The sequence below is a fragment of the Aphis gossypii genome, chromosome 2, assembly GCF_020184175.1.
Source record: "Aphis gossypii isolate Hap1 chromosome 2, ASM2018417v2, whole genome shotgun sequence".
Lineage (NCBI taxonomy): Eukaryota > Metazoa > Arthropoda > Insecta > Hemiptera > Aphididae > Aphis > Aphis gossypii.
In genome coordinates, this window is record NC_065531.1 from 3642469 (window position 1) to 3657393 (window position 14925).

At 30.8% G+C, this 14925-nt stretch overlaps 1 long non-coding RNA gene across 1 annotated transcript in view; it reads right to left on the minus strand.

Moving 5' to 3' along the window:
* Positions 1-13376, minus strand: part of LOC126549961 (uncharacterized) — a 38626-nt gene extending 25250 nt beyond the window's left edge. Inside the window, exons 1-2 of the long non-coding RNA XR_007603939.1 lie at positions 12600-13376; positions 1817-1871 (exon numbers count right to left, since the gene is read on the minus strand). This is a non-coding gene — a long non-coding RNA (uncharacterized LOC126549961). The remainder of the gene's footprint in view (positions 1-1816; positions 1872-12599) is intronic.
* Between the last annotated feature and the right edge of the window lie 1549 nt (positions 13377-14925).

Below are 14925 nucleotides of genomic sequence, written 5' to 3' on the forward strand. Positions count from 1 at the left end.
CTATAAAAACGAGAGCTTTCATTGCAGTGTACGTTTGGAGAATTTCAATCCATTAATAAGATGATAAATCCGATTTTTTTGTTTTGCAATTTACCAGTAATAAAAATAACAAAGTACCAAGCGGCAGATGGCCATAAACGAAACCCGCCGCGTTAGTGCGAACACTATAGTCAGCGATTTTTGCAGAGGGTCAACATTATAACGCGTTTTCGTTTTTGTTACATCATGGAAAATACGATCGTTTCGATGTAACAGCAACTTGCTGCAAAGATATATTATTTTTGACAATTATTAAACGAAAAAGAGACTTGCACACGCTGGACAAAAAATAACCATATCAATGTATTTTACAAATAGCTTAGAATTCAATTTAAAAATCATACAAACATAGATCAAAAAAAAAAGAAACTTTTTAAAACAGCAATCGTTTTTTTTATATTATATTCACCGACTACCAATATTGGGTAGGTACAACTTACATAAAAAACATGTATCAAACATTAAAAATATAAGTTATTATCACATTGAATGATTAAAAATAATAGCAGTCTTTGCAGAACTATCATTTTGATTAATTTATATACAATAAAAAGATTAAATAAATATTTAAACACAATTTGTTGTTTGCCCTTCACCTTATTATTTCTCGTACACTTCAAATTTTCAATACTCTCATAGTAATTATTATCACAACACATTGCTAATAGCTGTCATTACGATTGCAGTGCTCACGATGTTATTGATTCGATTAATACGTCACAACGTTTAAGCACACACACAATATTATATTATAATATTATACTGTATAAACGTATTATATAATATAGTGTATACTGAAGAACGTAGAACGATTTATATTTCTGGTTAGGTCGGGTGGAAAAACAAATTTTTAGCCACGACAAATTGCCAATCTCATTATTACGAAAAGGGGACGAGACGATCTATTGCTGTTAAAATATATTAACGATTTATCATAAACGAAGGGGCGGTCGATGGATATAGAAAGTTATTTGTAGTAGTGGGCGCCCGAATCACACACACTACACATATTTCGCTCAATCGATCGTCGGATATGAGATTTCGGGTGAGAAATATATACTCGACATTGAGAGGGTGGTAAAAAACAATCAGATAGGTATATACATATATAAAAGCATGACGTGGGGAAAGTTTAACGTTTTTTTTTTTATGTATTGTTCGACAAACGGGGTGGAAACAATGAGTGTGACGAAGAGCTAAATATTTTAAAGTGAATTAGGCCTTTCGTTTTATTAATTTTTATTTCGAATCTCTCTATATACAGTACGTTTATATACACACCTAATAAGCGTATATCGAAACCGTGCAGCAATAATTATTAATTTATTATACCGAACCGACGTTTACCACTGAACTTTAGTACGAAAAATAATTATCACGCATATATTTTATGACGTTCAAACAATTTTTTATATCAAAGCATTAATAACAATCAGGTTTAAGTTATTGCAAGACGAAAGTTCTTAATACAATTATAATACATTATTTATTAATTAATCACCGTGTCAATACAGTACATAAATAACAAAAACTATAAAGCAATATTAACATAATATAATAATATATATATATATATATATTTATAACGTGTTATAGGTACTATTTTCGAATATCATTCCGGTTCTATTAATATATTATGTTTAAGTTTTTTATTTCCTAATCACATAAGACAAATCATACTGCACTATTTTTGTGACGGGTTTCGCTCGCTTTTCAATTACAACTTAAACTGGTAACTGTAATTTACTAATATAATAGATATTTAAAAAAGACTCACCTTCAGTTACTCCCATCATATGGTAAGGAGCAATTTCGACAGTTGAATATCAGACCTGGTAACAAAATAAAAAATGGTAAAATTAATTACAACTGTATTAATCAAATTATTAGGTAAGTATCTATAATACACACAATAAAATATAATACTTGTATATTATTATGTACGGTGTGCAACGGAAAACAATCTATGTAATGAGTGAACAATAGGTAAATCACTTTGATTTTTAGTTTTAATGTCAGTTTTAAATAATATTATGTACGGTGTAAAATTTGTTTTATGAAACTTATTATAATATTTTACGAAAAAAAAACCCCGCGAAATTAAATGTTTACGAAACGTTTTCAACTGTCGTTCTGCTAGACCGCGAGGGGATCATCGCCGCTTCGATTGTTGGCAACCGACCATAAAGATATTATTAGTAAGCGAATCGCATTTTAGCAGACGCAACGCTAATGATCAGGGGGCTTTCTGGATCTCTCTCAGTCGCACATACGTTTTCAACTGATTTATATATACATACATACATACATATAGGTTTTATAGTTTCTTTACACGTTTAAGATGACGGTGGTAATAAAACACCAATCATTATTATTATTATTATTATTATTAAAGAACTTTATAACTAGTAACTACTACCAGGATTTTTATCACAAATTATAATAAAACAATCAAAATATTGTTCATACCCATCAGAACATCCATACTACTTAAATCGACTTGATAATAAATTATACATTTATTAATGTGCAATAATACAATTGTAGGTTATTATTATTACTTTAAGTAATCAAAAATAGTACATAAAAGAGTATATTAATAAAATAACTAGATATGAAATTGATTTTTATATTCATTTTTGAATGTTTAACTAAATATAACGTGACCAAATTATTAACACCAGGAATCCAGAAATATTAGCGTACCTATAGTACCAACCAAATGAATTTAATTAAATTGTACGTACTAAAGCTACACTACATGCCGTATGACGTATAGTAGACCTTCAAACACAAACCATAAAATATACAAAATAAATTAACGTTTTCAAAATTATATAAACACGACAAATGGAAAATTTTTAAAGTTCGGACATTATTAAATAATACTATAATATTGAAATAGAACTGTATAATAAATATACATTATCACAAGTATAACGACGTGTATTTAGTATTACTCAAAAAATAGACCTCACTCGTAAACTTTGTGAATTTAAATTTTATTTGATGAAAAACCAACACTTTTGTGAAATATCCTATTGTCAATAATAGGTATTACATACTATATCATACTTCTTTAGAAAAAAACAATATGAAAAAAAATTGAATATCTATGCTAGCAACTGTATTGTACACTGATAAAAAAAAATAAATTGAAATATAGGCACCTTTTTCTTTGTCGTATTTCCATATTATGATGTAGATTACACGTATAATATTTGCACAGTTATTATTACCATATTATATCTACCTACCTTATACACTTTTATTATAACTGTAAAGCGTTTTTAAGCATGATACGTATTTATTTAAACATCTACTGCTGTATTATTACAATAAATATTATTATGAATGATGAATTGATGACTAATGAAGTATTAGATAAACTAGTACTTAACTAAGACTTATTAAAAATATAAACTGCAAATAGTGGTTTTGAATTTTAAGGAATCTGACATTTTTATTTTATTTATTAAAAAACGCACTTCAAATAAATTAATAGACCATAGGAAACGCACGCACTACGCAATGAAAATGTTAATCGACAATCTGTATTTCATGTATACACAATATTAATTATTATTCTGTTTAGCGTAAAATAATAATTAATATTTTCGACGTGGCTGAAATACATACTGAACACATGTATTTGTATATATTTTTTTATTATATACAATACTATATAATGTAATTAAAGTGATAAATATTCCTCGTCGTCTTAAATCGTTTTTTATTTTTAATATAACGCGATTCGATTCAAAATCATCATATGAGAAAAATATCACAGATGGATGTCAGAATTTTTGACTATGTGAAATAAAGACAAAAAAAACATTATTGTCTCACATTAAAATAAACAGAATAAAGGTATAACGAGTACTTAAAAGCATAGTTTTATAGTAATATATGTTATAATAAAACTGGTCGTTGTCATAGCGGACCGAAGGTTCGCCGTTTACGGTACATTTGTCATGTACAATCTGGTTGCGGAAGAAAAGGGTTTTTCAATCATGGATCGCAGAACAGAACATAATATAATTAATATTACCATTATCATATTGTGTTTTATTAATACAATACGAATGCGTGGTAAGTCTAAAACCTGCAGTTCACAGCATTCATCATGTGCAGTGTGCACAATAATATTATATTGTCATGTTATTATTCCTACTTTATATTGAGCGATTTTTCACCCAATAAGTTCAAATGAACACATAAGACCATAATTATATTATGGTCGCTGCCTGGAACAGAGATTGTTAATTTTAAATCCGACGTCGCAAAGGATCACGACGACGATGCACCACGCATGCAACATGTTCACAACTCACGGTGCATTTTATCATTGCCGCGACTTTGCCAACGTAGCCAGCATACTAGTGTGAGAGCAATATCATTCGTGTCAATACACGCACGTATTGTATAATATATGAAATAAAAAAAGAATATTTTCGATTTGTCATCTGCGACGAACGAAGGCATTTGACGTTATTTTTTTACCGACTTAATAACATTGTTCAAATAGATATACTGCAGTGCTCAAAGTTGAAGCGCCAATAATTTATGTATAATTGTTCAAAGAAAAAATAACACAATAAAATAAAAAATAAAAATATTAAATGTACAGGGTTGATAATATTTAAGTATTTTATGAGAGATTATTTTGTTATCGACACAATATAATTTACATAACACGTCAGCTGATACAAGCCATCAACAACAGTTATTCTAAAATAGCGAAAAATATACATCCGACCTACGATAAAAATTATAGAAAACAATAAGTAAAAAAAATCTATACTATTTTTTCATCTTTCACAGTACGACGTCCAATTTACTTATAAAACATATTTGAAGTCTTAATACAGCATACACACATACACACAATTATTGGTTGTATTTAGATGAATACCAGTTTTAACAAATTGTTAAAATAACATTTAAAATTTAAATTTTCTGATATAATAATCTTAGATTTTGAGTCGATTCTCAAGTAAAGAAGAAATTAATGGATTGGACATGTTATGATACATGGTGGGTTACTGAAAATTAATCATACAAGGCTACGTAAAGGGTAAGAATTCTAAGGGAAGACCGCGAATAGAATAGGTACACGCAACAAATAATGGAGAACTACGGGTGTAATTCATACGAAGAAACAAAGAGAAAGACAAATAACAAGGAAATATGGAGAATTGCTACAAACAATATCGGGATTGAATATTAGAGAAAGAGACTCTGTCCAACTAGAGAACACGTCATGACCGAAAAAACGGTTCTTCTGAGCATCCTCCCGTAATACCTAGCCATAAAGTAAAACCAGTCTCGATGGCAGGGTGTCATATGGGGATGCACAGAATTTCTTGTTTGACTGATTATAGATAAAAAATAATAATAAATAAACACTGTATACAAGTCAATACCGCCAACCATCGAGATACCCACCTAATACGTTGGGTATAGATAGAATATTATAATTATAGAATACTGTTTTACGTGTGTGAAGTAGTATTGTTTATTTTTCTGTCAATAAAACGAGTAAGATAGTGCAATAATAAGAACGATTCAGTATTATATAGGTAGATAGGTTATAGGTATTTTAAAGATAAAAACTCGTATAAATAATAAACATATGCAACAGCTTTAAAGTGCATACTTCCGGCTGTCGAGAATAATGATATCGTGTTCCGGTACCAAAAAATGTTGGCTCTATATTATTATATAATATAATACGTGCTTATAGCAAAAAATTCTGAATCTCGTACCCCGTAGGTAAAATAGTATGGATTAATTGGTCCGTAAAAAAGAAATGCCTACCGAACGAAAAATGGCGAGGTTTTATTGTTCTATTCAGAAGTACCACTCGGTAGTCGGTACATTCAAATGCACGTAGAATCCGAGTAAAATACCGCATATTGAGCAATAATTGGGTTATCGGGGTCATTGGGAGTTATTTGAAATCAGGGGAATATAGTATACCCATATATAGCGTGCGCGCACACACTTCGATACACAATTCACACAATATTGTTATACACATTGGCGAGGTGGTTTATCGGTGAGTATTTTGTGACCTTTTAACAGCAACAACGACAGACTTAAGTTTTCTTCGTCTTCCTGCTAGGCACTCTTACTGTTGCACTATCCGACAATATAATAAAACATTTTTTTTTCCACTCCGAACAATATACACATAATAATATTATACTAAATAAACCACTGCTAAATTTAAATTACGCACACTAGATCGTAAAATAAGTGTTTCAATTGACGCGATTCAAATTATCTACAAGTGGAAAAAACCGACAGCAAGCTAATAGATTCCTATGTATATTTATTTAGTTATTCAATAGGGTATTTGTATAAATGGACTTGAAGAATATACAATTTTGAACAGAATAAAAATAATTATATGTATGGTAAGCATAAACGATCACTAAACATTTAATAATTCAATAGTGAAAGGCTTAAAAATAGCTTAATATGGTCATGAATCATGACTCATGATTAATTGATCTGTGATTGGTCCATTAAATTTTAGTTAATCGTTAAATTAATATTTTTTTTAATAATTAGATACAGATAATATATCCACATATATTTTTGATACGATGTCCAAATTAAATTAATAAAAAGGTATAATAACCAATAATAGGTAGTTATCGAAGAATATTATACATATATATATATAATTTTTTTTTTAACACGATAACCAAATTGTGACTGTATATTGCTATGTTATTAGGCTTTGACTGAAAGATATCGTTATAATTATGATTAAGTAATAACACATATTGAACAAACACACGTTTAATTATTATTATCTAAATCTTGGGTACGAGCTTATAGTGCTGATAATGCATATATATTATAATATTCCACAATTTGGAATCTTGAACTTAACAATATATAAACGAATAAAACTGCAGTGAAAATGATAGATGAATGAGGTATTCTAAATAGAGTAATAACAACAGCTATTAGCCTATTTTTGCACAACACTCGTATTACGTATAGGTATATTAATATATATTATATTGACCGTACTTTAGAAAATTAATTTTATTAACACGCATCGTTGGTGTAGAACACTTGGTTGGTGTTTATATAGTATTCTAAGAAATTCACGATATTGAATTTTCATTTCATATTTGTTTATTAATCATTACTCATTAGTCATTATCAATAATAGGCAACAGTACTTTACAATTATAATCAATAGTCAATACATAGATTTTTTTTTACCAAATTAATTTGGCATCGTCTTAAAATAGTTGTATAAAATACCTATATGTACAATAATTATAAATAATTACTAAATGTGTGTAATTCGATTGGAAACACTAAATCATGAAAACTACATACACCTAACTAAATAAATATATATCAAAAGAATGCCAACTTCATACTGGGTGTCCTAGATGTTGTGTTAATTGGACTGAATGTCAGCAATAAATTAGGTTAAATAAAATAAAAACAGAAAGATTTGAGAGAGATTGGCGCACACTTTAAAAAGAAAAAAAGAAAAGGATATTGTCCGCCTGCCAATATGGCAGTATAGGATATATAGGTAAAATATATAAGGATGAGCTAAATCTAAAATGCATATCTTATAAAATATAGATACAATTGTAACTTGTACTTTGCATCTTTTTAAATTTATTGATTATATCAAAATACTTTTTTGGATGTGTATGTTGTAGGTATGTAAAGATTTAATTACAAATAAATTATTTTTTTCTAAGAGGATGCTACAGTACCTATTACACCAGCATGTGTTAGTATGATCTTAGAAACGTTAAATAGGTATAAAAAATTTGCTTTATTAAATTTAAAGGTAAGAATACACAATCTAGGACATCTTATAGATTTTTAAGGGTTTTTATTAATATTATCTTTTTAAATTGAACTATAATTAAGTAAAACAGTACAACTTAAAAACGCTCATAACTCAAATTAAAATCATATTAATAGAACTTTGAGATGGCCTAGATTGTATTCCTACCTTTAAGTTTGATATATGTAAATTTTCTCTAATATAAAAACTAACAACATAAAATGAATTCTGCTGAAAGCAAATTTGCTATTTTATAAGATACTAAGACAAGAGACAATACATGAGAGTGTATCTATACATCCTCTTGACTGAAAAAATAACTAGGTATATGGAATAATACTCTCAAATCTACGGAGGACGAAAGCGACAATAGTCCAAATTGCATGCCATCGTCGTACGTTTGGATTGCAAATATAGGTTTTTAATTAAAATAATATAATAATAAAAGTAAAAAAATCCGATGACGTCAACATGCACCTTTGTCAGTCCGTGACAGTAAAGCGCGTTCAAATCGGACCTACAGTCACAAACCATTTACGCATGAGAACATAAGGGTTTTAGCTTCATTATTAAACAATATTATATTATTATGTACATAGACACGTTTAAACGCATCTAACAAATTTTCGTTAATTATTGTGACGTAACCATATTATATTTACACCTAAGTGTGTGCGCGGAATATATTATTTTATACACATAACATTATAATATACTACCAGTTAGGAGTTGTGTTTTATTTGCACGGTTATGAACATAGTTTATTATAGAGAACATGAAATAATAAACCTAATCGAAAGTTTAAAAAAGACATAACCAGCAACCGTCGAACAGCAGCACGATTCGGTCAAAAACACGTTATCGGCTACAGGGCACGCGTGATAATTGATTAGCAATTTTGGTGTGTAGGTAGAATGAGTAGATTAAAGTTGTTAAAATTATTCTCGGTAAAACGATTCGTCCAAAACTTAGAATATATAATCAACGAAGGGTGGGGGAGAGAAACCGAAGATAAAATGGAGAGCTTCATACAAAATCAGTATAAGATAATAATATAATTCAAATTGAATCTTAATTTTATATTTTTAAATCTTTGTTCACCACAATAAAAAATTAAAGGGATAATGTTTGATTGTTGACTACAATTTTTATTAAATAAACTCAATAAGTTACTACAACTCCATAAAAAATATATTTAAATTCGTTGATTGTCTATTGTTCAATAAAAATAACCCGAGTTGAAACATTTTTTAGAAATCTTGAGTTAAAATATAAAATATATTACATTGTAAAAAGTTTCAAATACTATCTATGTTACAGAAATAATGTCTTTTTTAATACCCTAAATAGTATTAAACTTATATTGTACTGATATTTGACATTTACATATTATATAATATAAATATTATTCATTTAAAATCAAAGTTAAAAACTGATTTCTTATATACTTTTTCAAAGGAACAACAACTACTAACAAGTATTATGTAATTAATTTGTACAAAGCTTTTTTGCAATTTTATTATCATAAGTCATAACGCGTTGGTGGCGATAAAATACATAATCTAAAAAAATATTACAACAATACGTCACGAGAAAAATAATTAAAATTAGAATAAAAAGGAAATAGCAACAAAAAAAATTGCAATTGAAACCCCCAACATTTTATAATTATGCAGTCGAAAATATATTTCATAATAGGTACGTGTTTATCTAACTGTTACCCATTGTGATAAATATTAGCTGTTAGGTATACCTATGCAGTTTTTTTAGCTACAGAAAAACATGACAAAATTCACTTTAAACTACGACGGTTTGACTCAAAGTTCACTAACTCAAGGTTTTCTGAATACTAATGAAAATAATAAAAACACACCCTTAATACACCATCCCAAAAGTCTAGTACATATGATAGTCATTCGAAAGTAAGGTTTGGTAGTTGAAACATATTAAAATAATACAATTAATTATCTAAAGATAAAATTAAATAAGAGTCAAGAGATCAAGACTGCGTGAATACAATATACTTAGAGCTACTTCCTGTTAAACGTTAAACCCATTATACAATATCTTTTACAGAATATATTATATTTAATTTGTACTTTGTAGGTAGGTATTTTGAACAAATTTTGATATACTTTCATTATTATAAAAATAAAATTATAAATTGTTAAGGTAAAATAATACGGTACCTATGGTACACTTTAATTATGATCATATTAAAGCTTAACTTCGGAGACAATTAATTTATTGATCAGTCAAAGGACCGGAGATAATACGAATTTTTTGTTTATTTTGTAACTAAAACTGCGGATTTTAAAACTCTTTTAAAAATTCTTTAAAAATTAGAGGAAAATAATTACACATAAATTCAATAATCGGTTAAACAATTTTTTATTTTCATTCATTCATCATATTTAAAAACTATAAGCGAATTAAAATATTAACTCAATTATTAACAAAAATTCATTATTAAAGTTTTCATAACTAAAACATCATCAGTGTATTATAATCATTCGATTAATAGTTAAATATTTACAACAACCAATTTGCAGTAATTATTTCTCAATAAACTTTATTTTGGAAATCGTTAACTTCATTATGCGAAATAGTGTAATTATTAGAGATTATTCCGTACAACGATATGTTATAAGAGCAAAAATATAACATCAGTAGTTAAAATTAAATAATCGAATTAATATTGATATTATCTTTTATTTATTGACGTTTGGCGGTGAAAAATAAAAAAATAAAAAATATTAAATATCCTACATTGAATTTGCTAAATTGATTAGATAGTTATAACGTACATTAGATTGTAGTTGCTTAACTAGTATAGTTAGTCATCCCTTTGCTCGGTGTGACTGTCAAATGTTTTCCAACAAATCCGAAATTAACAAACTGGCAAAATTAATCAACTTTACTTTATTTAATCTTTTTACATGCGTGTAGCAAACACGACTAATGACTATGCCTGTCAAAACAGTCATTTAGTATACCGTTGGATTTATTAGTCATTAACTAAATTTCTGTTCACAATAAAACCTCTCCGGAGTGAATACTAGTGTCATAATCATAATGAGTACATTTTCTAAAAATAATAATTATTATTATTCAAAAAAATAGACATTCTTGAGATGATAAAATGAAATACTTATAGGTAGTAAAATAATCAATCAAAATAATATATGTTCAATTCATTGTTAAATGGTTATTGTTTACTTTTCATAAATTGTTTTCGATAAATACAACAAATTATTATAATTAAAGCAGTTTATTTATTTTTTACAAAAGTATTGATTATTATCTTTGAGTATACTATATAAAAGTAAAAAAAACTTCTGGGGAAAGTTTATGATAAAAAAAAATAAAAATACCGGTAAACTACTGCAAGTCAACATATTATTATGGTTTAGGTTATAAAAATTTATTAAAATGTATATTGAAGTTAAGACCCTTGTTAAAACATTCATTGTAAAAAAATTAATTGGAGGTAGTATAAATATATCATACATTTTATATTAAATCGATGAAATTTTCAAATAGTAGGTATATTATATTTTATATCTAATTTGAGAGCATTTGAAAATTAAGGTTGCAACGATAGAAACAATAGTAACAACTATAATCAAAAGTAAATAGAATAAGGCAATAAATTATTCTATAGTAATTCAATACCGAATTTAAAACGCTATTCCTAACGAATCATGGATTTTTTAACAAAGGATCAAAATGATCTAACTAATATGGCAATGTATTTAAAATTTAAACAATAATATATTTTTTTTGCTAACTCTGTACATAAGAACACCGTAGTATCAATTTAAAAAATCAATACTGGATCGTATATAACTAAATTACATGATTTTTAGACAAAAAACAATGTAATAAAGTCTATAATATTTGTCTTATCCAAGTTTAACTGTTATGACAAAAAGCGACTACTACTAACGCACAATAATTACTTAGCATATTATAATATTATATAATCTTTATTTTATGGTGTACGTTTAATACTAATAAGTACCAACAACCTACTGTCCTACAGCGTATAACGCGCGAAATTTAAGAGGTTAAAGCAAATCAAATTTTCCGTTCCATAATATAATGAATGGGTATATAGTATCACTGTGCGTTTGACGTGTAGTCAATAGTCAATGGGAAGGAAATTATTAAAATTCAACGACACGGGTCGCGATGCTTCTCTGAAACATCCCTCGCAACTATCTATAACAGTATAAACACAACCATATAATTAAAATTATTTTACAAGCCCGTAAAATATTTTTCAGACGCGTAAACGCCATCACTAACCTCCAGGATCATGCTTTTCCGGATAATCAATCGCGATTCGATGACCGAACATACTAAAAGACGGTTATAACAAAGCAAATCGGTTTTCGTCCCTTTATTCTCCCTTCGGAAAAATAAAAACTACTCGTCCGCAATAGACGGACCTATCAAAAGGAGGTCTACGCAGACCCTTTGCAAAACGTAATAAATACAAACGCCGTACCTTACCGGCTTGCAAAATCAGCAATAATAATATCTACAATAAATCATAATATCAGTAATAATAATAAACCGTTGACGACGAGGCGAATGCACACCGACACACCAAAAAAGCGTGTTGGCGCGCTGACGGGTGGGTGGGTGGTAGCGGCGTTGTTTTGGCGCGCAGTGACCGTTATTTTATGAAATCATGGGGCGCTCCTGCTCTTACCTGGACGACGGCAATGCGTGTCCTTAGCGAGTATAAGTGAGTTTTCGCCGCGGGAAAACTAGAATTCTTTCTTCTTTGACCACCGGTTCTTCCGACGGGCCGGCGACAGTCGGATACGTTCGGCGACGGATTATCGCACACGACGGACAGCGAAAAATATTGTTTGTCGGGACCGCCAAAAAAAAAATCGCACGCGACAAACACGCAAAAAAACGCGTATTACACACACACACTTGTCGTCGACGAGACGGAAGAGGCGGCGGCGGCGACTACGGAAAAGGCGGGCACGGCGATGATGATAAGACGGCGGCGAACGGACGGAGACTGCCGCGCGGCTGTTCCCGAGACGGCGGCGGCGGTTACGGAGGCGGCGACGGGTGCCGGCGGCGGCGGCAGAATTATTATTATTGTTATTACGACACGCGCCGCGATGAATACTGTAATAGTGTAATATAGCACACGTCCTCCGAACGACCGTTATGAAAAATACGAAAATCGCGAGACTCCGACCAGTAGCGCACGCACTTCTCCGGTCGTTTAAAACAGAAGTACTAGATCAAAACTCATAATTTCGGTCACGACGATCCGAAGATCCGTTTCGACGCAAACCCTATATGGCTTTAGCTCGGGGTAAAGCCCATCGCTGGTTAATTCGAACCACCGTTAGCGTGGCGTCGTGAACCCGAGGCTCAAACCGAGCCGCGGCGTTTCGACAAAAACGACGAGGCGAGTCACAGAAGGCGGCAAATTTAAAAAACAAAAAAAAAAAAAATGTAATTTTTTAAAAAACACAAAACACTTACCCCGTACCGGCGGTGTGATGGTGGTGGTGGTGATTCTCGTCTCGTACGTCAAATTATAATATTATATTATAATTGTAAATAAATAATTATTATACGATTATAATAATAAATACGTCGTTAAATCGCGTCGAATTAAAAAAAAAAAAAAAAATAAATCCGTACGTGAGTGCGATCGTATGGCGTGCGTGCGTGCGTTAGTTGGTGCGTGCGTGCGTGTGTCGTTGGCCCCGACCTGGTGTGTGCGGACGTCCAATTTTTACGCACAGTATTCAACTAGTAAACACGAAGCCGCGCTCTGTTTGTGGAATGCCAAGAATGGCGAAAAGAATCCGGACAACGTACCGGAGCGGCGCGCGCATCGCGTGACGCATCAAGCCCGTAGTGGGGGTGGTGGAGGCGGGAGTGCGGGTCCAACGGTCACCGCAGCTTATAGTGTTATATACCCCCACCGCACGCCGACGGTGCCGTGTGCCTGCCCCTGGAATCGGCCAGTGCGGACGGCCGGCCCGCCGGTATTTCGGCGGCCGACTACTGGCAACACTGCGGCGTTCCTGCCGTTGTCTTATCCCGCCACAAACGCGGTGAAGCCGCGAACGCTGTACCGCCGAGCGCCAAAATGCCTATGATATTATTGGTGCACATCTCGTCGTCCGAATGCACATTTTCAAATGGTCTGCTGGACGACGACAAATTTCTCGCATTTTTCTTAGTTATCTCCACAACGGAGATTTTTTTCGACCATACCGCGTGCAGACCTCTAATAATAGTCGGTTTACGACGACGGTGATTCGGCAGCATATTTTGCTCCGTATGTCCGCGAAAGTTCAAAAAAGTTTTTTTTCATCAAAATATATCCGTAAAAAAAAAAAAAACATTAATAACTAACAAATATTCGTTGTTTTTGTAAAACACCAGATTTCGGGTTATAAAATAATTACAAGGAGCAAACGTCTAGGCAATTTCGTATACACGCGGTAACTGCAAGAACGGATTAGCACTACAAAAGTATAGTTTTTATATACCCACAAAATTGTGTTCGTAATTCGCATTAACGAGATGATTATTTACATAATACTGTTTACACTTTAATTACGTACATAAATTACTCGATGTACGTAATGTGGGCTATGCTAAAATAATGCAAATTTAACTTCAAATGTAGGTACATAATATTATAATTGAATTGAACAAATCGTGTACACTAAGATTATACATTCCTATAACATCATAAACAAATTATGTGAAGCATTTGAATCTTAACTATTAACGGTTAGATTTGCTGATTTTCAACCAATATCTCCATTTAGCTATAAAAATATTACCGTCGATTTTATCGGGGCTTAGAGATTTTATTGTTCTTGTCGCGTTATTATTTGCACTATTTTTCAGAAAATTAATAGACGCTCCATTACATTCAATACGAAATGTATAATTCACAAACTATACTAATCTGCGATGGTTGATTACTTGTTACAATCATTTATTCATCAATGTGCAGTGGAGTCTATAGGTCTATTTGCAAT